Source organism: Myotis daubentonii, chromosome 6 (genome assembly GCF_963259705.1).
Source record: "Myotis daubentonii chromosome 6, mMyoDau2.1, whole genome shotgun sequence".
In the NCBI taxonomy this organism is placed as follows: domain Eukaryota; kingdom Metazoa; phylum Chordata; class Mammalia; order Chiroptera; family Vespertilionidae; genus Myotis; species Myotis daubentonii.
In genome coordinates, this window is record NC_081845.1 from 65967275 (window position 1) to 65993694 (window position 26420).

At 39.0% G+C, this 26420-nt stretch overlaps 1 pseudogene; it reads left to right on the forward strand.

The window, feature by feature from the left end:
* The first annotated feature begins 9235 nt into the window (after window positions 1-9235).
* Window positions 9236-9324, forward strand: LOC132237871 (U2 spliceosomal RNA; annotated as a pseudogene).
* Window positions 9325-26420: the final 17096 nt, after the last annotated feature.

Here is a 26420-nt window from a genome sequence, read left to right on the forward strand (position 1 = left end):
ATGACGTATGCCACTGATGACCCCCAATATTTTTCCCCAAATATACTTTTAATTTCCAGAACTAAATATCAACGATTGAAGGTTGGTGCTGTGTGGTAATTATTAGTGCTGTTCGCCAAAAATGTCTGGTTCTCTTCCCAAGCACAGGAGAGGACAGTCGTTTCCTGTCCCCTGAAAGTTAAAAGCACCCAGGTTACTCATTTTGGTCAATTAACTATTAAAATGAAGTGATTTGGGTCATATATAAGGAGAGGTTCCAAGTGACAATGGCTCTCTTATTCCTCCGGAAAAGCAAGTGGGAATGTTCAAGGTGGTGGGCGCTCTATCAGTCTGGGTCCCTGAGTCATGACCAGAGGCCCATTGTAGACTTGGTGGACATGTAGCATAAGCAAGAAATGAATGTGCATTTTTATTACCATAAAACTAGCCTATCTTGAATAATAACAAGACTGGTACTTACACATGGAGTGCTACCATAACAAGTAAACCTAAAATATATGTCCATGGTTAAGTCCTGGGCAGTGGACAGTGAACAAACTACCATTAGAGACTAGAATTCTTTTTAGTTGAAGAATTTGGGTCTCATCATGCAATATTCCCACCACCCAGGAGCCATCACTTGTGCCTTGTAAGTTCTTATAGATTCTATGAATCAGTAATTATCTTTTTGATGGCTAGTCATAGACATTAGTGCTGGTCTGGTTCTCTTTGCACTTCTCTTCCCAATTGAATTTAGACAGCAACATAACTTGCTGTGACTAATAAAATGTGAGCAAGATGATATGTGTCACTTCAGGGTGAAATCCTGAAGAACTAGTATGTAATTCATTGCCCTCTTTCTTTTCCTTTCCAAGTTCAAGATGGTAGCTCCTCCCTCTGATTTGGTCTCTGAGACCTTACAATAAGCAGAAGTAATGAATGTGTGTCATGAGCAAGAAATAAATTTCAATCATTTTTAACTCACTGAGAGATTTAGGAACTGCCTGGTTTTACCCCACTCTAACCCAGTCAATCCTGACTGAGAGGTGTAGACAGTGAATTAACAGCTGCTATTTAGGCTATGAAATATAGTAAGTGCTAAGGTGGAAACAATAACTTTAGAATCCTTAATATCAATATCCCTATTGTCATTCTGTAGGGCCATGTTAATTTTGAAACAGATGGAATCTAATTCAATTATCTCTATGCTTCATTACCCCCACACCCAATGAAAAATGGCTCTGTCCTAGGCTTTCTCAGAACTTCAGCTTAGTGGTTGCCTATAATCTGAATTAACTGTATAATAATGGCTAATAACAAGTGTTTCCGTCTCCTTTCACCAGGATTCAGCAAGATCCTCCATTGTATCAGCACATTTTTAGGCCTCAGGTATATCCTTACAGTGACTCTGACAGATAAGGCTCCTGTTTTCATCAAAGAGGGAGGGAAGGTAGAAGGAAGGAAGGAAGGAAGGAAGGAAGGAAGGAAGGAAGGAAGGAAGGAAGGAAGGAAGGAAGGAAGGGAGGGAGGGAGGGAGGAAGGGAGGGAGGAAAAAAGGGAAACTGGCTGAACTTTCTAACTTTGGCAATGAAAGGAGGATCTCTTCATGGCATGAGGTGACCTGACCTGGAAGCTTCAATCTTCCCACTAGCTCACCCTCCCCTTGGTGACCTCTTACCCTTTGACCCAAAGAATGAGAAGGTAGGAGAAATTCCTATTTTCCTTTAATGTTAAATCCAAACTGTTAAAAAATGATAATATAAGAAATTTAGGTGAGAGGAGCAAACTTTATTCAACATTTCATGAAGTAGACAGTCTCCTTTCACAGAACTGCAAAATGGGGTAGAAGGCAGGAAGCTCTTATAGGAGAAAAAATAAAGAACAAGGAGGAGAAAAATAGAAAATATCTAATTGTCTGCGACCACATAGTCAACCTTGTTTGGAGTGAGAAGCCCCAGAGTTTGATTGGCATTTGGGGGATTGGCTGACTGGATATACCGTGTTTCTGGTCAAGCAGAGTATTTACAGCGTCATGAAAGTTATCTAAGTTTCCAGTAGAAGCAACGACATCTTGGGCCTAGAAAATTATCACCACAAACAGCCACATGACCCTTCCCTTAGTATCCTGGGGACATCTCTTGGACAGAGTAAATGTTTAAACATGACTTTACTAATGGAAATAGATGGAGGGTATAGCATGAAACTCGATTTTCCAGTTTAACAAGACAATTTCTCCTCCACAGCTTGTTGTCCACCACAGGAATTCCTTTTAAATTTCTAGTCTGTCCCCAGGAGGCCAGGATGGTAGGGATAGTGGGAGTCACTATTATCTTACCACACCGCTACCCAAATACCCACCCCAAGATCTCATCTACTCCATCTAGTCTGGTACCAAACCTCCCTCTTTTTCTTGTGCAAGGTCTTCTCTTTCCTATATATTGGTGCTGGGGAAGATGCCCTCCTATCCAGAGGACTGTATTATCTGCCAGGTTAAGTTTCAAAGAGTCATACACAGGCTATGCTTATACATGTGCTCTGGCAGGAAGGGGTGGGGTCCTTTCCTACTTTAGCCTTTTGGCATCTCAATCAGTCTATGTTCAAGGCTTTCTCTCTCTAGGCACTTACTCTACTGGTTAAGAGCTCAGATTCTGGGAAGAGACTTCCAGTTTTCAAATTTTAGCCCTGCTGCTTCCTAAATGAGTGTACTTAAACATTTCCTTAACCCTTGAGTCTCTGCTCTTCATGTGAAAATCAAGGACAATAGCGGTATCAGTATGATAGTGCTGTTGTGAGGATTAACTGAGATAATAGGTATAAAATGCTTATCCTGTTGACTGGTACTTATTAAATTCTCAATATATATTAGCTATCTCTATTATTGTTGTTGTTGTTATCATTACAATCATCCTGGTTCTTTTTAAAAACCAAAGCATACCACAATGTTTACAAATTTTTTTTTTGTTGTTAATCTTCACCCGAGGATATTTTTTCCCATTGATTTTTAAAGAGTGGAGGGGTGGGGAGAAAGAGAGAGAGAAGGAGAAACATCAGTGTGAGAGAGACCCATTGATTGGTTGCCTCCCACACTTACCCAGACAGGGGTGCACAGGTGGTGGGTGTGATGTGGATTAAACCTGCAACCCAGGTACATGCCCTTGACCAGGAATCGAACCTGTGACCCTTTGGTGCACAGGCCAACACTCTAACCAGTGACCCACGCTGGACAGGGCAGTGTTTACAATTTTTTAATAGCAGCAACCCAGAAATAGAGTGCTTTAGAACATTTCTGGGAATTATGCATACATGAAGTAAATAAGTGGCCTGGATCTCCCAGCAAACAAATGAGAAGCTAATAGGGCTTTGTTGTATTTTCTGATTGGCAATGGCTCTGAACTATCTCCTTTCTCTGTCAATTCAAAATATCTAGCTTTCTTTCTTTTTTTTCAAAAATATTTTTATTGATTTCAGAGAGTAAGGGTGAGGGAGAGAGAGATAGAAACATCAATGATGAGAGATAATCATTGACCGGCTGCCTCCTGCACACCCCCTACTGGGGATCGAGCCTGCAACCCTGGCATGTGCCCTTGACGGGAATCGAACCTGGGACCTTTCAGTCCACAGGCAGACACTCTATCCACTGAGCCAAACCAGCTAGGGCTTAGCTTTCTTATATACTAAAAATAAAAATTAAATCCAGGATTTCTATAACAACGCATATTTTTGACTTTTTAAAAAATGAGACTTATTTGACATACAGCATTGAGTCTATTTAAGGTGTACAAATATTGCTTTGGTACATTTATAGTGTTGCCATCGTAGCATTAGCTCTACCATGTCACATAATTATTATTTCCTCCAGTGTTAGGAACACGTAAGGTCTAGTCTCTTAGTAGGTTTAATGTTTATAATACAGTTTTGTTGTCTATAATCACTAGACTGTGTATTAAGTCACTAGGAGTTCATTATCTACTAGTTGCAATGTGTACCCTTAAACAGTTCTCCCATCCCCCACCCCCCTTAGCCCCTGGTAACCACCATTTTACTCTGTGAAGCATTTTACATGTTTAAGGTACCACTGATATTAATTCTATTTTTGTTGGTATAAAATTTTTCAAATGTTCAGCTAATGCTACGCCTTCAGTTTTTATTATAACTAAGAGTTGTCTTTTCATAGTTCTTACAATGAAATGAGTGCTTTTCTGTTATAAGTTCACTATTGGGTAGGTGTTTGCAGATTGCTGTTAATAATAGAGCAGTGTAGTTCTGAACCTATGATTCATGAACAAGGCAGAAGATGAACCATAAATCCTGGTGCTGGGAGACAGAATTTTCAATCAGATGGACCCCAGACTTCTGATATTGGTGATCTTCTGGGTTCTAATCATTATTTTCAGCATTAGAGAGAATTAAACTTAGTTGGCTTTCTACAATGAATTAAGAGGTAGTTTACACAAGATCTTTCTCTTTGGATTAAAAAGAAATATACGTAAGACAAAGAAACCACCATATAGTTAAGATCCACTTGAGCAAAAATAGCCATTTCTGAATTCAGCTGTACTTGCAATAAGGCCCCGTCGTTCTAAAGGATCCCTTTAGTTTATTATTTTTTCTTCTTAAAAGACAATATCCAAACCAAACCAAACCAAAACAAAACAAAACAAAAAAGAAGAGACAAGTTATATAATCTACAGACTAAAAAGACTAACCATTTTTATTTCTTATTGCAATTTGAAATGGAAAGGAACACTCCGTCCTAGAACAGGGTAATTCATCTCCTGTTCCTTTGTCTGCAGCTACAAGTAGGAGATAGTTTAGAACCATTGCCAATCAGAAAATACAACAAAGCCCTACTAGCTTCTCATTTGTTTACTGGCAGATCAGAGGCCACTTCCTGCGCATCTCAGACATCCTGTTAGCTCTCAGAGGCTCCATCCGGGCATACCTAGAGTACTTCACTAAAGAAAGGGCGTCTGAAAAGGCTCCTCTTTTTGTCCTGTGAATATGTCATAGTTGATTTGAGTTTTTTAAATATTTTCCACCCTTGTTTGTTTCTTAATGCAGCACCAAGATGCAATTTTTCTGAAAGCCAAACTGGAGACATGCTGAATATGTGAATACTGAGGAAGTGGTTTCCTTAGCAATAACAGGCATGTGAAAGTCAAAACTTCCTTTCCTTCTCATGTGACCTTTTTTCAAAGCAATTCAGATAAAGGACAATGGAATTGAATTCCAAGCACCCACAGTGTTCATGAATTGCTAAGCAATGATTCACCAAGCACCCAAATTACTCTAGACGGCTTGAGCATTTCATTAATGAAATTGCTTTGTATTTAAATTTTCCTTCCTCACTTTGTACTTCAGTTTGCCTCATGCCTACAGGCCACTTTTCCACCACTTCAAGAAAATGTAGATATACATTAGAGCAGTCCTAAATAGTGATTAACATAAGGACTTTAGAATGTCAGAAGTTAGAAGGTTACATACAATATTCATAACTATTTGCTACCTTTGGATACATTGGATACTAGAAACTTATGGAAAGGTTTGTTTGATAATTGAAGTCTATTATTTACTCAGAATAGGTAATATAATTTAATTTTTGACAACTCCTTAGATATTTTAGAATCACTGAAGCTTCCATTCATTCCAATTATAGATTTATCTTGATCCACTCACTCATTCTAAAAAAGAAATAATAAGGTGTTATATTTGGCTTACAAATTACATGTTCTGGTTAGTCCTCAAAGGTTAAATGGTAGTAAGTTATTAAAAACAATATATTAGCAGGCTGGGACTTTAAGGTGCCATGCTGTTTTGCCTTTCATTAAATTGCCGTGTTCTTGAGGAATATAGACGAGGCCATCCTGGGAACTCTTTATAGCCTCTGAATTGTGAATCTCAAAATAACTAACATTACTCAATGTCTTAGGATCATAATTTTGTGAAGTGACTGCAGTGAATGTTGCCAGACAGACCCAGGACCCAGGGAGTTGGGTGACCTTTGCTCTGTGATCCTTGTGTGTCACAGGGCTAATATGACTCATACTGGGTTACTCTACTCATAAAATGTGTAAAGAGAGGACCTAGCAGAGTAAATGTTGCATAGTAGTTGCTCAATAAATATTAGTTTTGCTTCTTTCTCCTGCATGCCCTCTCCATTCTGACGTTGTATATTCAATTTAGTCTGATCTGCTCCTAGTTTAATGGCTCTCCTGGACTCAGAAGTGGTCTGAGATAAAACCGTCATGTTCAAATGGGCCCCAGCCATTATCTTTCTTGATAGTAAACAAGGGATGAACCCTAATAAAAGTGGAAGGATCTCCAGTGAATTCATTCTCTGGCCACTTTCTAGAGTACTTGTGAAATTGTTTAACAAACAATCTGAGCTGCCCCAGCAAGCAGGGTAATTTTCCATATCCTCTGACAATGACGGTGGGGATACAGTTTGTAATGTTCTCATTTTCCCAGCACACCATGCACTTTGGCAGTGAACGAGGAGAGGCTTCGGGAAGGTTATCTCTCAGCCTGGATGTGTGTACCCCAGTGTGTGCGCACTGGGTACCCTCCATGAAAACTGGTTCTCATTCTTAGTGCCATCAATCCTGTAAGCATCCCCTTTCCTTCCTAACCCAGGCTGGTTCTGGAAGGTGGGCACTAGCCCACACTGCTGATTAGACTAGTCCAGCTGCCACTAGAACCAAAGGCACTAGGAAAGTACTTGGTTGCCTTTTGGAGTGGAATAGCCAGGGGAAAACAGTGGGGGGTTGGGGGGGGGCATGAAACAGCGTGATTAGTAATTGCTTGCCAGAATATTTTTAATGTGTTGTTGTTTTTTTGTGGTTGACTCAGCTGGTCAGAGAAAGGTGACTCCAGGAGTAAGGAGTGACCTTGGCTAAGTCACTTTATCTCTCTGGGCTTTGGGAACTTGGATTAAATCACAGGTTTTCAAATTATGTTCAAAGGAGCCTTGGAGTTCTGCTGTGCTGGAAGCTGGGACAGTTGGTAAAAGAAACACTTAGCAGGTAGGATTCTGGGATTTGGGCTCAGAGAAGCTCTGCTTTTATCTGATTTTATAGACTTATTTAACATGTTTTGAAAAAGTCCCTTAGCAAAAACAAGTAAACAAAGGTATAAGTTAGGTATTTACTAGTTTCTGTTGGGCCTTAACGGTCTAGCATTGTGTGAGTACAGATGTATAGATTGGAGTGTACATAAGAACCACTTAGCAAATACAAAACAACTACAAAACCATAAACCACAAATCCTGTTTCATGATTAAAGACTGTTCTAGTCTTAGAAAGATCTATTTTGGTCCACATGGTATTGAGAAGGATGTGATAGATAATTCACATTAAATCAATGGCAATTAGTTGAAGGAAACATTATTAAAAACACAGCACAAGATGAGGTTAACATGCTTGTAAAACCATGCTTGTATGGCTCTCCCTATAACTCGGGGCAAAATAGTACCTAGAATCAGGGCTATCTCACATTTACCTATTTCACTAATTCTTTGTAACCTTTGAAAATGTCAAAGGCACCATTGGGTGTTCAAAGTGAAGGTCTTAAAAGTAGACGTTTCATCCACATCGTCAGGCAATATTAGGAAGAACCAGAGCCACAGAAGTGTGCTGACAATCCTCCTTTTCGTCACACAGCGTTCCTCAGTCACACAGTTGGGGTCGTTCTGCACAGCCTTTTTTTTTTTTTAAGAGGTCAATTGTTAGAAACCTGTTCCCTGTTATCCAGTGTCTTCAGAAAAGGCTGGAAGTAAAGCAGTCAGTCTTTCTGGCATGGTTTTACCCCTATTAAGAGGGCTATTGTTGAACTGTTCAAATTGGGATGCTTTGATTGTTAGCACGTTCAGCCGGCTGTGATTACAGTAATTACAGACCTGGGAAGGTCAAATTGACAAAAACTGAATATAAGCTGGAACTGAATATAAACCGGGACAACCCTCGGCACTCGTTCTTTCTATCCTCTTTGGGATGTTGTGGCTGTTACTGTTGTGAAGAGTTGCCAAGTGGTAAATCTATAGTAAAAAATAAAAATGAAAGTCATTGATTTCACAATTTGGCTTGGACCACTTAGAAACACTATGTGAGGTGCTGCAGTGAATGCTACATTGTGCTTTTGGCTCTATTACCTTCCTGCCTAGTCATGGCCTTGAGTTTGTGTGATGCATCTGGTACTTTTTAAAGTACATCAAGAGTCTTCAATGATTTTCCCCTTTATTTTTCTCTTTGCAAGAGTATGATGCTGAATGCACAATGGACAGATACAATTTCTTATGTGTGTGCTGTATTGTGGGATATTTAGCAGAAACAGCTCTCACAGAAAGAGAACCCACCAAATTATGTGAAAATAAATGAAATGATCTTCCTATAATTGTCTAACCAAAGACCAGAATAAAATTGCTTCACAGATAAACTAAATGTACTAGTATTCTTTCCCTTTGCCCTTAACGATGGCCTCAAGCAATGGTTTAAGTAACAAGTGAAAACAGAATCTCTTATCATGTGGAGGAGTGGAGAAAGGTAAAAAAATAAATGAATATAAATCCTTTCTACACAACAGATAGGTTGTGTAGGGCTAGGAAAAGATATGTGGTCAGAACAAAGATTTTGTCTGAATAAAGACAAAATAGTGGAAGTGGCTGGAAATTAATCAATTCACAGAATCCAGATGTTTTAGCTATTCAGAGCCAAATATCTAAATTTTGGCTGCCTGAAACTTTCATGTTTCCTCCAGATGTTTGCTTTCAGGTAGACATAGTCATAATCTCACATGCTTGATTTCATTTTAATGTATCATGTTGTTCAAAACTTAAAGTGGCTTATAACAAGAATAAGGATAGGATAATATAAGCTGTTTTTCATGGTTTAGTAAAAATGACATTGATAATGAATATTTTTAAAGGATAAAATTAAATCTTTCATACAAATAGAAAATAAACACGCATCACAAATTTCATTCAACTCTTTAATTAATGAAGAAAACAGAAAAATATTACAACTGGTTCAAAGGAGATTGCTAAGAACATTAGATGGAGATATATATATATATATATATATATATATATATATACCCATATATATAGATAGATATAGATATAGATATAGATATAGATATAGATATAGATATAGATATAGATATAGATATAGATATAGATATAGATATAGATATAGATATATATCCATATATATAGATATAGATATATCTATATATCTATATAAATATATAGATATATATATATATTGCTTCTCGACCTTTTGGCTAAGATCAAGTGTAGTATCTGTTCTTATCAGTTTAATATATATATATATATATATATATATATATATATATATATATGTATATATATATATATATATATATATATATATATATATATCTCCTATCTAATAAAAGACAAAAAGGGTAATTAACCATACCTCCTCTACACTTCCCATTGGCTAATCAGTGAGATAGCAAATTAACTGCCAACAAAGATGGTGGCGGGCAGCCACGCAGCTGAAGAGAGCAGGAGGCTTGCTTGCTCCAGTGATGGAGGAAGCCAAGGTTCCCCGCCTGCTGCAGCCCGGCTCTGAGCTCCGAAAGCAACAACTCCAAAAGCAACAAAGTTTCAATTATAGAAGCTAAACAAACCCCAGATACCTGCTTTCAGCCAGCCGGGTCCTCAGAGCTGGGAGCACCAGTGAAGGCAACAGAGTTTCAATTCTAGAAGGTAAATAAATCCCAGAATTAAAAAAAAAAAAAAAAGAATAAAAGGAGAGGCTGGGAGCTTCAGTCACAGGGCAGCCTGAAAACAGCCCTTAGCCCCTCACCCAGACTGGCCAGGCACCCCAGTGGGGACCCCCACCCTGAAGGGGGTGTGACCAGCTGCAAACAGCCATCAGCCCTTCACCCAGGCTGGCCAGGCACCCAAGCGGGACCCCCACCCTGATCCGGGACACCATTCAGGGCAAACAAGCCATCCCCCACCTGTGCACCAGGCCTCTATTTTATATAGTAAAAGGGTAATATGCAAACTGACCCTAACAGCAGAATGACTGGGAATGACTGGTCACTATGACACACACTGACCACCAGGGGGCAGACGCTCAATGCAGGAGCTGCCTTCTGATAGTCAGTGCGCTCCCACATGGGGGAGCTCTGCTTAGCCACAAGCTAGGCTGATGGCTGCGAGTACAGTGGTGGTGTGGGAGACTCTCCTGCCTCCTCAGCAGCACTAAGGATGTCTGACTGCAGCTTAGGTCTGCTCCCCACTAGCAAGTGGACATCCCCTAAGGGCTGCCAGGCTGCCAGAGGGATGTCTGATTGCCAGCTTAGGCCCAATCTCCTGGGGAGCAGGCCTAAGCCAGCAGGTGGTCATACCCCGAGGGGTCCCAGACTGCGAGAGGGCACAGGACGGGCTGAGGGACTCCCCCCCCCCCCCCCCCGAGTGCACACATTTTTGTGCACTGGGCCTCTAATACTCTAATATATATATATAAAAATTTTGAAGTGAAATTACAAATAGAGGAAAAGGAAATATAACCACAGGGTAAGAGTCAATGACATTTTACCAGACACAACTATTTTTTATTTCTATGGACAAGCGTCATTTCCATTAGTACCAATGTCCTGGAATATACAGAGTTGTAAAATAGCTCAAAGACAATGGAAGGCAGTGAAAAACTGGAAGCATGCACTAAATATGACACTTGCTAGTCTTTTCTACTCCAGTTGCAAAATATTTACTGTAATTTTTAGATAAAAAACTTTGTTTACTAAATGAATAGTATGTATGCAAATATTTCTGAACCTCCATGGTACTTTTACTTAATATCACCAAATTTACCACTTGTATAGGCAGCCAGTTACATTATTAAGTCTTACAGATGTCTTGCCTTGCCACAACTCCTAAATTCAATTGCCTCCTTCTCACTATGTTGGTGAGGGAGAGATTCCTGCCCTAACCTAGGATTACAGAGATGGCCAGGCGCACAACACCTGACACTGGACAGATGCACTCAAAGGCAGATCCTAAGTCACATATATGCACATTCCAGGGGAGCAGGACACCATGCCATACAAGGCCAAATAGGAGCTGCATTTGGAAACAGAGTAAACAGCCAGGGCTGTGAAAGACACACTTTGTAGTATCAACAAGATGAGCCCCCAAACCCAGCCCGGTTCCCACAGAAAGATGTGATTGATTGACTTTTTAAGTAATTCTTCAGGTTTTCAAGGAACTGAAACCCACTTCTCACCTGGCCTGTTTGATATGGAGGATCGTTTGACTGGAGGTCCTTATCCTCTGGAGCAGAGTCAGGTGGGAAACATGAGTAGGCCATTTTGAGTTCTCCCAATTTTACCAGATGTCAAGGCAGCACAGAGTGAGCCTTAGTTTTAGGCTTCATACAATACTTCTTGAGAGCAGCAACTAAACTTATCCATTCAATAAACAATTTATTGGGCTCCTACTATGGCTGTTCCAGGCTCTGGGCATGCAGCAGTGTCTGGGGGGTTGGTGGGGGCGAGATCCCTATCTTACATTCTAGGTACAGTCAATATATAAAATGTAAAAATACTAGTATGATGAAGAAATTGTAAGCAGGAGATGGAGGAAGAAGTGCAGAGTGATGAGGGTGGGAGCACTGGCTTGAAATTTTCAATGTGGTGATGAGAGGCCTCACTAAGAAGATGAAATTAGAGATAGAAACTAAAGGAGTGAGCCATAAGGATATGTGGTGAAGGAGTTTAGAGACAGGGAAACCAGCAAGTGCCATAGGCCTCTAGGAGAGGAATGTCCTCATGTTCAAGGACAGCAAGGCTCCAGTAAGGCTAAAGTCAAGTGAGCTAGGGGAGGAGTGAGAGGAGAAGGGGTCCCACTGAAATACAGAGGCTGGAACATGAACTGTGCAGGGCCTCTGATTTTTACTGAAAGAGGGGAATGCATTAAAGGGGTTTTGACAAAAGAATGACCCATCGTTTAACTAGTTTTCCCTCTTTCATCTCTCAGAGGACTGGAGAAGTACTGAGATAGGAAGGCTAATCAATATATTACTAGAGGTCCATTGCACAAAGAGATTCATCCAATAGCCCTTCCTTCCCCTGTCTGCCAGCACCAGTTTTCCTCCAGCACCCAGGACCCAGGCCTTCGCTCTGGCCGCAGTGGAGAAGCCAAGCCTCTTCAGTCTTCAGTCTTCAGTGGTCTTCAGTCTTCGCTCCACGCCTGCATATGCAAATTAACCGCCTTCTTTGTTGGGTTAATTTGCATACTCATCCTGAATGGCTGGTGGGTGTAGCAGAGTGACACCAATTTGCACGGGTCTCTTTTATTAGTGTAGATTGCTGGGTCATTGTAAAGGGGCCAACCCCTTCCTTCACTGCTTGCCACAATTTTCTACCGTGGTCACAATTTAATTTAGGTGACTTCTCACTTACATATATGCTTACTGCAGAGAAATAGGCACCCAGAAAATTCAGCTTATACATAGTTGAGTTTTTGAGACAATACCTTTTCCTTCCATGGTTGCATCCTCTAACATGTCTGGGTCTCCCTGTGGTAGAAAACATGACAGGAATAGGAGAAACTAACACACTAACCTGCAGTGAGGGCTACAGTCTTCCTCTGCCCATACAAATGCCAACATTTCCTGCAGCTTTCTACCGTAGGACAAGGCATGTTGGAACTTAAATACATTAGACATATTTCAACTAGTTTTTCTTCATAAATTTTGTTTACCTGATAGAAATATTTTTCAACTGTATAGCAGTTGTAAATTTATGCTAGGATAAACTCCTAACATTCCCATCTATGAACAAGTTCCTATATAAAAACAGCACCTGTAATAAATTCTGAGATCAGCAACTTGACTATAGATTGGGCAGTTTGACAGACAGGACTCATAACTTAGTCCAGTCATGCCTTTCCTGAATAAGTACAGATCGATCACTGACATAATTACCCTATCTTCATTTTCTCCCACCTGGGTCATGGATTTGATGTTTTCACCAATAACATTTAGAGAGAGTAGTGTGTAGAATACAATAAAGAGTTGGCTATGAGTATAGAAAACCAAAGGAATTACTTCATTTGTTGGGGAAATGTGTCATTCTGAACAGTGAAGCTGATTCTCTTTGGTTTTAGCAAAGTATCAACTCCTATATCTTATATTATTTTTGAAATATTGATAGTTACAATGGGAAAGAGTCCCAGTAATGTGGTATGGAGAGAAAGTTGTCTGATACAATTAAGCAAGAGCTCACACACATCCTTCCTCAAATTTCGCTGCAAACACACCTGAAAATTCATCACCACTACTGCCTGGAAAAGAACACTCATCATTAAGATTCAACTCAAGCATGACCTTCTCAATGGAGAACTTTCATCTCTTTTCTCCTGATCTTTCCCAGAATTGACCATAGACTCACTGTGCCCTAAAATTGGTTCTATTACTGCCAATTAGGCTATATATATATATATATATATATATATATATATATATATATATATGTATATATATATATATATATATATATATATATACACACACACACACACACACACACACACACACACTAATAAAAGAGAAAGATGCAAATTGACCATATCTTCACGGTGCCCACCAGCCAATCAGGAGTGGTATGCAAATTAACCCAACAACGATGGTGGGTTAATTTGCATACACAGGCGCTGAGGGTGGGGTGGGACACTTGCATTGTCGCCATGGTGACAACACAGGTGTTCTGCACTGCCCCAACCGCTCCGGGCCTCTGGGCAGTGTGGGAAGGCAGAAAGGCAGCTCTGGGCTGGAAGGAAGGCGGAAAGGCGGCTCCAGCTGGATTGAAGGCAGTTCTGGCAGCCAGGGGAAGGAAGGCTCATTCTTGCATGAATCTTCATGCATTGGGCCTCTAGTGTATATATAAAAGGTTAAGTGACTGATCAACCATCTGACCAACCATCCAATCGGCCACCCAGTACACATGACACGCACCTGCAATTTAAAAATAAACATTGACTCCCACATGCACGATACATAATAAAGCTCTCACTGGCAGCAATCTAGACAGCATAGGAATATTCCTACCTGAACCCATTTTCAGACGTGGTCAGTTATATATTGCTTTCTCTCGAGTTCGAAGAGTGTGTGACGTTAAAGTTAAAGTTGTAAATACTTCATCACAAGGGAAATTAGTCAAGCACTCTGAAAGTTTTTTTACTCTTAATGTGGTATACAGGGAGATATTAGAATAAGTTTAGTCAGTCATTGTTTGTATCAATGTTGTTTTTATATCATGTTTTTGTTGTTTTTATATCATGTCTTTGTTGTTATATCATGTTGTAATTGCTTATTAATAAATTTATATATTATTTTCATATACATTTTACTAGTTTTCTTTCATCTCTGACACTTCTATTATAGAGAAAGGGCAAATAGCTATATTAAAATATTTCTTCTAATTAATTTCTTCTCAATGTGCACAAATCCGTGCACCAGGCCACTAGTGTACTTATAAGTCTGTTTCTCCTATTACATTGGAAGCATTTTAAGTGCAGGGACCACAATTTTATCAACCTTTAATTCTGAACACTGAGCCCGATGCCTAGCACAAAAAGGATTTAAGAAATATTGTTGACAGTTTGATCTTGGCATATTCACTAGGCACAACATCATACTATGTGAGAATAAAACCTAGTCCAGCTTTGTGATTTGGGAAAGGCCATCCTTCTTTCTTAGAGACAGCCTCATTACATAACAGAGCCACCAGCAGCAGCGGCAGAGTTAGTGTATAAAGAGAACTGGGATCACTAGCCTTTAAATACATCTCTGTTTCAGCATTATGTTACAAGGTATTTATTTAATAGAATTTTTCTCACACTCTCACCAGCTGTATCATCAATGAAAAACCCACTTTCAGTGGCTCTAAGGATCCAGCTGAAATTTGTCCTTGGTGAAAACTCTTGCTTTGTGTAAAAGAAACCACTTGCTGAGCCTTTTTAAATCATGCACACTATTGGATTTACCTAATCACTGTTCTTGGGGAAGCCCTGACTAGAAAAACATCTAAATGCCCATAGTTTGGGATAAGATTTACACACTCTATATTCTTCCTTTTTTCAAAGTATTGGTTGCCTTCTTGGAGGATAGCATAACATGGCTAGATTATTATGACATTCGATAATGTTATTTGCTTCCTTTTATAGACCAAAGGGTTGGGGGTTCGGTCTCTATGTTCTAGGAGGAAAGGGCCTAAGAAATAACTAGAGATCTGGGTACCACATGTGGCAGCCACCGGGGCAAGAAGAAAGAGAGACCAAAGGGGTCCTTTGAAAGATAGTGCATAGATCTCAAAGTGATAGCTTAAAAGGATTTCCCATTCTATATTACAGTATAAATCCCTTCCCGTAATCTACAGAACTTTGTTATTTCTGCCAAACATGATAGCTTTGAGTTTGGGGAATAGAGAGATAGTGGCAGTGGCCTGGAAAAGAATGATGAGATAGTTGGTGGGGCTTGGCTTTGGAGCAGTGATGCCTGTAAGAAGGCTGGGAGCTCAGCTAGTTGTCTGTGCAAAGAAAGAAGGAGCCTTGAAATGCTGAAGAAACTAGGCACACTGGGGTTACAAAAGTTTTGGCTTTTCTCAAAAAAAGTTTAAGGTAAGACTAAAGTTGGTATATGCTCCAAAGTCTCTCCTGAGGAGCAAAGGGTTAGCAGTAAGGGTCCATAACCTTTCTGTCTTCACTCCTAGATGTAATAAAAGGCCTCCTTGACCAAAAGAAGCCTCAGGGGTCCCCAGATGCCTCAGGAAAACCAGATGTCTAGTCAGAAGAGGAAAGTAGGAGAGGGAGGAAACAGAGAAAATGGAAGAGTTCCCCTGAATGGGGAGAGAATTCTTCACGGTGCCCTCAGCAGCTTGGATTGTGGTGACAGTGGCAGCGAATAGGTAACATGGCTCCAGTATTGACCAAGGGAGACAGATGAACAGGTGAACGAACCTATCAACATGGCCAGGGTGATGAGCAGGCAGGAGGCGAGGTGCAGGCTGGCTGAAAGTCAGCAGGAGCCCTGCAGACGCCAGTGGTCTCTAGTCTCTCTACATATTGGCCCAGATGCCATCACTCTAACCAGAGGGACTGCCTAGTAATGAAAAGCATCGGGCTTGCGGTGAAGAATTTTTCTGAAGGTGGATTTGTGCATGGTTGGTAAGGAATTCAACCACTTGGGCAGTCTCCTTCCCCCATATGCCTTTCCCTCTCATCCCCACCCCCGCTTCTTTGTGAGGCTCAAGTCTAGACTATTTTTCCTCCCCTCCTAGTGCGTTTTGCAGCATGCACTCAGCTCTTTGGAATTCTGTGGGTGGCAGGGCAGGGGTTTCCTCCTCCATTTCATGTGCTCAGTGATGTGGAAAGGAAGAAGTATGAACTCTGACACTTCCTTTTTGTGAATGTTTCAATGACAGAACAAGCGATAGTCACAAATCTTAAAGCAGGTGGCAGAGGAAATCTGGAAGACACCTTATTTATTACCAGCAACAGCTCCCCTCTCAGATCATCCCCAAAAGCTGGCATGTGCCCAACAGTTCAATTTGGAGAGACTCCTGTTTTATGCAAGCCCCAAATGGAATAAGCTATACAATGGTTCATTGCGCAAATACCCATTCTCTCTCTCCTCTAAGCCCCAGGTCTGTCCCTCTTGCACCCTAGTCATCCTTGCTATTTCTCTCTTTCATTAAAGTCCTTTGAAGTGCTGGATTACTTTTTCTGTCTTTGAAAATTCCTTCTGGCCAGTGGATTTCAGGACTGCAAGTGCTTTAAATATTTCCCTCCTCTTTTGAATTAATACTGTACTCCACCGTTTTTTTCTCTCTCTCTATTTTTGGTGAGCGACCACTGTGTTGTTTTATATTACATTTTCATTTCAGAACTGTTTGAAAATGACACTCATGCCATGCACGTGAATATTTTGCCTCCTCTTGGCTGATTTAATCAGCATGGATGCCATTATTCATTCAATTGCATGAATAATTTATTTCACTGTTGTAAAAGTTTAATAAAAGTTTTCTTGTCTTTATCAAATCCCGTTATTCTTTGTTCATTTTATAGCCACAACATAATCAGAATATAAAGCAGTTCATATCAAAAAGCAATGAATGACATGGACTGCATTAAAACTCTAGAGTATATTTTATTGCCATTTTACCTATGATTAAATAAGGTTTTATACAAAATATAGTAGCTCTATAGGCCTAAGCATGACCAACATTAACCTATCAGTGCCTCTTATAGATTAAAAGAAAATTGGAATCACAGAATTACAAACTGAGATGCCCAGCCTTAATTTGTACTCTCCAATAGTTCTTGTCCATGCCCATGTGTGTATGTGTGTGATCTCCTACCCACTGTGAAATACTATATTGATAATGCATTCCTGATCTAGGATGATTGTTACTTCTTACAGTTCGCAGTTAATTTTCCTGTTAAACTGACAACTTACTTTCACCCAGTGAAATTACTCTATAGATTAAAAGTATCTTAATTTTTACATATGTTTCTTTTTAGTCTAAATTTATTTTTATTCATTGACTCATTTATTTTTAACAGGAACCCTGTATCAAGCCCTTATTATGTAAAGAAACTCTACCAGTTCCCTCAGATACAAAGAAATAAGACATTATTCCTGCCTTCTAAGAGTTGTAATGGAGAAATCAGACAAATAAACAGGCGAATGACCATATGTCTTAGTGATATTAGTGAAATATTGGCAAAGTATTTGTACAAGGTTATTGTTTTGAGATTCTGGTTGACAAATTGCTTGAACTGATTTGAAACAAGTGCTGACACAGTGACAGAAATATTAGTGAATGGCACGCCATGTGTACTTGATGCTCTGTTTACTGAGAATTTGATACTGAATTTTATGTCATTTGAATCAATCTTATAGCAAATACACCTGAACCTATGCTTCCTGATGCTACATGGCAGACCTTATAAACAAGAGCCTTCAACATTTATGTCCACCTGTTAATAAAGTCACATTATCAACCTGTGGATGCTGAGATTGCAAGCATGCTCTTTAAGTAGTTATAATATTATTGACTATACTCCCTATTCTGTATTTTTTATCCTGATGACTATTTTTATAACTGGCAATCTGTACTCCTTAATCCCTTTCACCTTTGCACCCATTCTACCTCCTCCCATCTGGTGACCACCAATTTGTTCTCTGTATATATGTGTTTGTTTTTGTTTTGTTTGTTCATTTATTTCATTTTTTTAAATTCCACATATAAGTGAAATCATATGGTATTTGTCTTTCTAAGTCTGACATTTCTCTTAGAGTAATACTTTCTAGGTCCATCTATTTTGCTGCAGATGGTAAGATTGGATTCTTTTTTATTGTTGAGTAATATTCCCTTGTATATATGTACCACAGCTTTTTATTTTTTAATCCTAACTGGAGGATATTATTTTTCCATTGATTTTTAGAGAGAGTGGGAGGAAGGGAAGGGGAGAGAGAGATGCACCGATGTGAGAGAGACTCATTGATCATTTGCCTCCCACTAGGGCCCTGATTGTCCCAGGACCCAATCTGCAACCCAGGTACATGCCCCTGACCAGGAATTGAACCCATGACCCTTTGGTGTGTGGGACAACACTCTAACCCAGCTGTGGGCAAACTACGGCCTGCAGGCCAGATCCGGCCCGTTTGAAATGAATAAAACTAAAAAAAAAAAAGACCGTACCCTTTTATGTAATGATGTTCACTTTGAATTTATATTAGTTCACACAAACACTCCATCCATGCTTTTGTTCCGGCCCTCCGGTCCAGTTTAAGAACCCATTGTGGCCCTCGAGTCAAAAAGTTTGCCCACCCCTGCTAACCACTGAGAAATACCAGCTAGGGTTCTACCACAACTTCTTTATCCATTTGTATATCAATTGCCACTTAGCTTACTTCCATATCTTAGCAATTGCAAATAACACTGAAATGAACATAGGGGTGCAAAGGTATTTTCAAAGTAGTATTTTGGATCTCTTCAGATAAATACCAAGAAGTTGAATTGCTGGGTCATACAGTATTTCTACTTTAAATTTTTTGAGGAAGCTTCATACTGCTTTTCATAATGGCTGTACCAGTTACAATCTCACTGGCAGTATATGAGGGTTCCCTCTTCTCCACATCCTTGCTTAAGTTACAAAGCTAGAAATTAATTCAAGATGGCTCTGAAGAATCCAAACAGGCATTTATCTGATAAAGAACAAAAGGATGTGACATAACCATAGAGAAAAAAGGATTGGTCACAGTTCAGAAAATGTTCCTTTGCCAACAAAGGTCCACCATCTCTTATCTTAAACTCTTGGAGCCAGCTGTGTTTTAGAAATCAGAATTTGGGGGACTTTGGAGAGGCAACTTAATACCTATACCTATGTATCATGTAACATCACCTTGGGGGCCTAACCAGCACCCGACAATGAAGTGTTTAATATTTCTTCAGCCAAGTTTATAAATGCCCATTCTGTGTGGGTTAATGACTATACATACTTTTGTGCCCATTTAGATCAGGTTTTGTTGACAAATGAGTTCAGATCAAGTCAGGTTTTCCTGAATCTTAGACATTGGCTTTTTGAGGTTGTCAATTTGTACCTACATATCAATAAACATGTATGAGCACCTGCCGGACTAGTTACTGTGCTAGATGCTGTGCCTAAAATCAGATATGACAAACTCCTTCTCCCAAGGAGCACACATCAGCGGTTCTCAACCTGTGGGTCGCGAACAATGAAAATACCTCCTGCATATCAGATATTTACATTACGATTCATAACAGTAGCAAAATTACAGTTATGAAGTAGCAACGAAAATAATTTTATGGTTGGGGTCACCACAACATGAGGAGCTGTATTAAAGGGTCGCAGCATTAGGAAGGTTGAGAACCACTGGGAGACACTTAAGCACACCCATATTTACATATTAGCACTGGGTATTAAAGAAAAAGAGAAAAATAACTTTCCAAAAGACACTGGGAAATCAGGGAAAATTCTTAAAGAAGTTGCCATCTCTAAACTCATGAGAAAGATTTTCATGAATGAACATATATAAATATTTCAAACACTTCCAGAAGAATTGTATTTCTAAACTTGCTTTTGGGAACCAAGCCATCAGATGGTATATAATTCTCAACCTCCAAAATCCCCTCTGGGTAAAACCGAACTTTTACTAGATTATTTCACAGTAAGAAACAATGTCTAGATTTCAGTGTTTTCCAATAAAATTGATTTATTTCTTGCTCATGTTACACATAGCCTGTTCATGTATCTTCTTTTTCCTGATACAGACGAAAGGGGCAGTCCTCACGTGGGACATTGCTGCCCTTAAAGCAGAGGGAAGGGCATAATGACAGAGCCGTGCGATGGCTTTCATGTGTCTGCCCAGAACTGGCACGTGACATTGCTAATCATATTTCATTAGCCAAAGCAAGATATGTGCTAAAACTTGATATCATGGAAGCATATCTTTACACACAAAGGACCCATAGTACTGCCCAATAAGGAATAGGCAGCAAATTTTGGCATTAATAAAATCTATCACACTTAGTTCCTGATTCTCTGGTTCATGTCCTTCATTGATCGAGTGCCCTGCTCCCTCTGAGTCTCTCTATATAGGACAAGTGGTAAACCAATTCCCTCAACTAGTGGAAGGACCATTCCTATCAAGTGATAAGTGTGTCTCATGAAGAGAAAATAGGATTTGGGCATGATAGAGGTTGATGAACACACTAAAAAGTACAAGAATTAGGAGTTTAAGAATATCTATTGGTAAACAAAAAAACAATAAGGCCCTTGGCAATGGGCAGAAGGTCTATCACCATTAGGAAGGTCAACAATAAAAACAGAACAAAAATGAAGAGACTATTCAAACATTTCAAAATCATATTTTCAACTATTTTTAATAATTTAACTTAAAAGTAAAACACTTCTGCATGTGTTTTACTATTTCAAATATCTTATTTAAGAAATGCAATGCACTGTTGTATTGGATGAGTGAACCTTGAAAATTCATACACATATTTGATAGCCTAGAAAGATTTGTTTCCAATCATAATAGACAGAGAACATAAAATAAAATACAAGGATGTCAGATAGTGGATTAAGTATCTATTTACAAGATTAACTCATGATAATTTAAAGTAATGAGATTTTGTCTGGGGAATATACAGTGATCCTTGAAAGAAATAGGAGCAGTTTTATAAAAGACTAGAGGCCCAGTGCGCAAAATGCATGCATGGGGGGGGGGTGAGGGGGAAAGGAGGGTTTCCCTCAACCTGGCCTGCAACCTCTCGCAATCTGGGACCCATCGGAAGGATGTTCGACTGCCAGTTTAGGCCCAATCCCTAAACCGGCAGTTGGACATCCCTCTCACAATCTGGGACCGCTGGCTGTTAACCGCTCACCTGCCTGCCTGCCTGATAGCCCCTAACCACTCTGCCTACCTGCCTGATAGCCCCTAACCACCTCTGCCTCAGCCCCCACCTCCATAGCTTCATCCTGAAGGACGTCCGGAATGATGCCCGGAAGGTCATTCGGCTGCCTGGTCTAATTAGCATATTATGCTTTTATTATTATAGTTAATGAAATTGATAAATATATTGCATTTCTTCTCTCTCCCTCTTTCTCTCTCTCTCTTTCTTTTTGTCTCTTTCTCTTAAACACAGTATCTCATTTTGGTCTTCCTATGATCATAGAAATATAAGAAACAATAGAAGTCCCAGAAAAGAGGCAGAAAAAATGATTAATGACTTCAAAATATGTGTGTACATAAAATATTACATATTATATATTAATATAAGGTACCCCCAAAAATGTATGCATACACTTTGAATAATTACAAAGGCAGTGTTTTTTAAAATACACTTCATTTTCAAAAATGAGCTATTAGCTGTTAAAGTATGTACACATTTTTGGGGACACCCTGTATATATACTAAATAAAAGTCTGGGGCTGTATAAAAAGATTATAGTCATGTGTTTATGAAGAAGGCTACTTATAAGTTATATTTTTTAAAATCTTGCTTTAGGACAGAATCAAAAGAAATGAAATTTAGTTGAATCAAAGATTTAAGATCTTGTAGAAGCATTATTCTTATTTATGTGTATTCGGTTACTATCACTTCCTATAATAATTTTTAAACGTTACCTAAAAGTAAATAATTTTATAATTCAATTTATGTGGTTGTGATTAAGTTACATGTTTCTGTTTATTAATACACAATGAATAATATCAATTCTTGTCCTTGTTTATAAACATCCAAAATAATTATGACTGGTTAAAGCCGAAAAAGAATTTGTTATAAGGATACATATGCTTCTGGTTAGGATGTCTGATTTTCCATTAGAGATCTGAAGATAAAAAGAAATATAAATAAATTAAATTTCAGAAAGGGAAGAACCCTTCCTAAGAGAGAAAAAACCCAAATCCATGGTCACAGGAGGAGAAAAAACAAAGCCACTGCAGACGTAGAGGTTGTGCATCCTTCTCTGGATTGCATCCCTGTATCTCTTATTGCTCTATAACTCCTGGCACTTACCATACACTATTTCATGTGATGTACTTGAGTACATTTTGCCTCCAAAATTTAAGAACCTGGAGGGCAGAGGCTGTGAGACATGAGTCATATTTCTTTTTCATGGCCCAGCATGGTAGGTTATACATGCCAATGGCTCTATAAATATCTGTTAGGAAAAATAGATAAGCAATTCCAAGAGAGTGTAGTGCAAATTGTTTACATAAGTGTTGAAACTCCTTTATTTTATTGGTTCTAAAATAGTTTTTCTCAAGCTTCACCAGGCAAGCCCAGTTCTTGGTTAACTAGGATTTAGTACGCTGTGTGGCATATCCAACCCAATGATCGCTTTTAAAATCTTATTGACTTTATTAAAACCCCATTTTAGTTTATTAGACTCAGTTTAATTTTAAATAAATAAAGTCATTTAATAGAAAAAGATCACCAAGACACCACTTAATAAATAAAATGTGTCTTATTTTGCTTTAATGGAAAATAAAAATAAAACCTCATTACCTAGTTATAGCTTGTCTTCAGTAGCAAAAACTCATGAGTTGGTTATGCAGAAATGACTTTCATGAATATAAGACAAATTTGTCCTGCTTTCTTCTGACATACATGAATTAGAGAGCTATATAAAATCATAATTTTGTAAGCTTAAAATACCTTTAAACATTTTTTTTTTTCTGGGAGTAACTGCAAGGTTTTGGTTTTAATCCCTGGTCACAGAGCATAGGAAAGGGAACTGATCAATGTTTCTCTCTCTCTCTCTCTCTCTCTCTCTCTCTCTCTCTCTCCTCTCTCTCTCTCTCTCTCCCTCTTCCTCTCCTTCTCTCCCTTCCTCTCTCTCTAAAGTCAATAAACATATCCTTGGTGAGGATAAATTTAAAAAAAAATGCTGGGAGAATGACTGTCTGATGGCAGCTTAATGGCAGCCTTGCTACAGTAACAGATAAACCACCAAATCTTAGTGGTGCAGCACAGCTTTATTTTTCCCTCATCTAGCAATCTAATGGGATGTTTGTAGTCTCTACATGACCCAGGGACTCAGCCTCCTTACACCTAGTGGTCCTTCAACATATGACACTTGGGGTTCATCAGGAAATCAAGAAAGATTATATAAGGCAATGAAATCCAATCCTAAAAGCAAAAGAATGATCATTTCTCTTGTTTTCTTAGCTATTAAGCAATAAACTAACAGCTGGACATTAATTATCAGAGCCCTAAAATTAAAGATTTTGGATGAAATGAAAAACTATTCATAGATATTACTGGCATCATAGTTATGAGTTACTCTTTGTCCATTTAATTGCCTTTGTGTCTGCCTTGATGAAAAACTTAAAACTCTGCTAAGTAACGGATTTTATTTTTCTTTTGTCATTTTCAAAAGCAGAACTAAGATTCTCTGTTGAAGTCAATTTTATGTTGTGTTCTATGAAAGGAGTTCTTTTCTGCTGAATTAAAATTCTTACTTATGTTGGTAATTCCATTTAAAACTTTAAAATGTGATGTACCCCATGAGAAAAGTAACTTGAATTTATTTTGTCTTATAATGACTCCATCACTGTTATTACTATAACACCTGAATAATAAATGAATAATAAAGTCCTATTATTTGTTTAAAGCAGGGGTCTGCAAATGTTTTTAAAATAAAATACCAAGCCCTGACCAGTTTTGCTCAGTGGATAGAGCATCGGCCTAGGGACTAAAGGGTCCCAGGTTCGATTCCAGTCAAGGGCATGTACCTTGGTTGTGGGCATATCCCCAGTGGGGGGTGTGCAGGAGGCAGCTGATCGATGTTTCTCTCTCATCGATGTTTCTAACTCTCTATTCCTCTCTGTAAAAAAAATCAATAAAATGTATTAAAAATAAAAAAATAAAAGGCCAAGTAGTATTTTTTGGCTTTGCTGGTCTTACTGTCTCTTTTGTAACTATTCAACTCTGTTGTAATAGAGAGAAAGCAGCCATACACAATACAGAAATGAATGGGTGTGACTGTGTTCCAATAAGACTTTATTTATAGAAATGAGAGCAAACCAGACATGGACCATGAACCATAGTTGCAGACTCCTAATTGAAAGAAACATAAAAATTGTGAAATAACAGGCAGGAATGTAATAGGAACTGGTTGATATAAAAAAGAAAAAAAACAATTAGAAATCTCGAAATAAAACCTATGGTCATTGATATAGAACAATGGTTAAAACAGAATCGATAAATTATTTGTTTGTATTTTAAACATGGCAAAAAATATATAGTTAAAGACATTAAGCCTTTTGCTGAATTTGGGTAGGAGATAAAAATATTACATGCAGTTTAGGCTTTATCAGGAAAATAAGTGAAGTTAAGTATGTTTAAGATATATTTAAGAATAACCATTAAAATAATAAGAATATATTTTATAACTTCCAACCCAACAGAGAGGGATAAATGGTGTAGAGTTAATAGGGCCACACACAAACATCCTATGACACCTGATAGCATTTCACTTCTCTTTATTGTTTGAAATTAGATGTGATCAGATAATTTCTTTTGGTTAATGAAACGGAGGCGGAAGTGACCTGTGTCACATGTAGATGGCAGCTTTAAGAACCAAATGGGTGTTTGGCATATTAGCTTTCCTCTATCTCCCTTATGGAAGCAGGTGTTGAGATGGAGCATGTATTTGTTTGGCTTTCTGAGTGACTAAATAAGCCAACCCACAATGATCAGGTAGAATGAGTGAGAAATACCTTGATTTGAAGCCACCAAGAGTTTGGGTGTGTTATTCCAGTAGCTCAAGCTTTTCCTGACTGATAGGCTATAGCAGTCAAATCAAACCATGAAAGGGGAAACTTAAAGATAAAGAAAAAGGCTGGCAAACAGAGAACAATGCAATAGTAAGATTAAAGATGTTATAAGTCATAATGAAGTTTAAGTTGATTAAACTCATTTGTTAAAAGAAAGATTTGGTGATTGTCCAGCTGGAGCGTAGTCCTGAGCACTTAAATGTTGCCTGTTTGATTCCCTACCAGGGCACATACCTGGGTTGCGAATTCCATTCCCAGTTGGGTGGTGGCACATATGGGAAAGCAATTAATCAATGTCTGTCTGTCTGTCTGTCTCTCTCACTCCCTCCCCCCTCACTCTTTCTCTCCCTCCCTCCTTCCTCCTACCCTACTTCCTTTCCTCCCTTCCTCTCTCTAAGCATTTCCTTGGTGAGGACTTAAAAAAAGAAAGAAAGATTTGGTGGACTGAATTTATATGCTTCTTAAAAACACACTGAAACCACACACATACACAATGCATTACTTCACATTTTCCAAGAAGTAGACACTAAGACAAGATTAGATATGTGGACATTTATTGGAGAAAAGACCTGTGAAGACAAAAGGGAAAAGTCAGGTGGGAGCCTTCTGTCCATGACATAGGTCTGAACCCAGTAAAGGACAGGGGAAAGGAAGGACCGAGGAGGAAGATTCTTGGACTGCCATGCTGTTCCAAGAAAGTTGTTGACACTCTCATCAGCAGTCCTTGATCAAAGTCACCGGGAGTGTCTGTGGCAAGTGTGGCCTCATCGTGAATCTGGTCCAGGGAGCAGCAGCTGGAGCACCCGGTCAATTATGCTTTCTGGTCCGGAGGTCTGGGCCAAGCATCTTCATGGCCACAGCAAACACACGTTACATATAAAGGGATTGGAAATTGCTATCAAGCAAAACCTAAACAAAAGCAAGAAGATAAGAATATCAGACAAAATGGTTAAAGGCTAATAGCATTTAAAAGAATAAAGAAGCTAAGTAATAACGAAAAGAACCCATGGGGGCTTTGCATTGTGTCAGTTTAGCTAACGGAAACTAGGCTTCCCAGAACTTCCTTCCCTGTGATTTCCAGATTAAGGTCGTCCTCAAT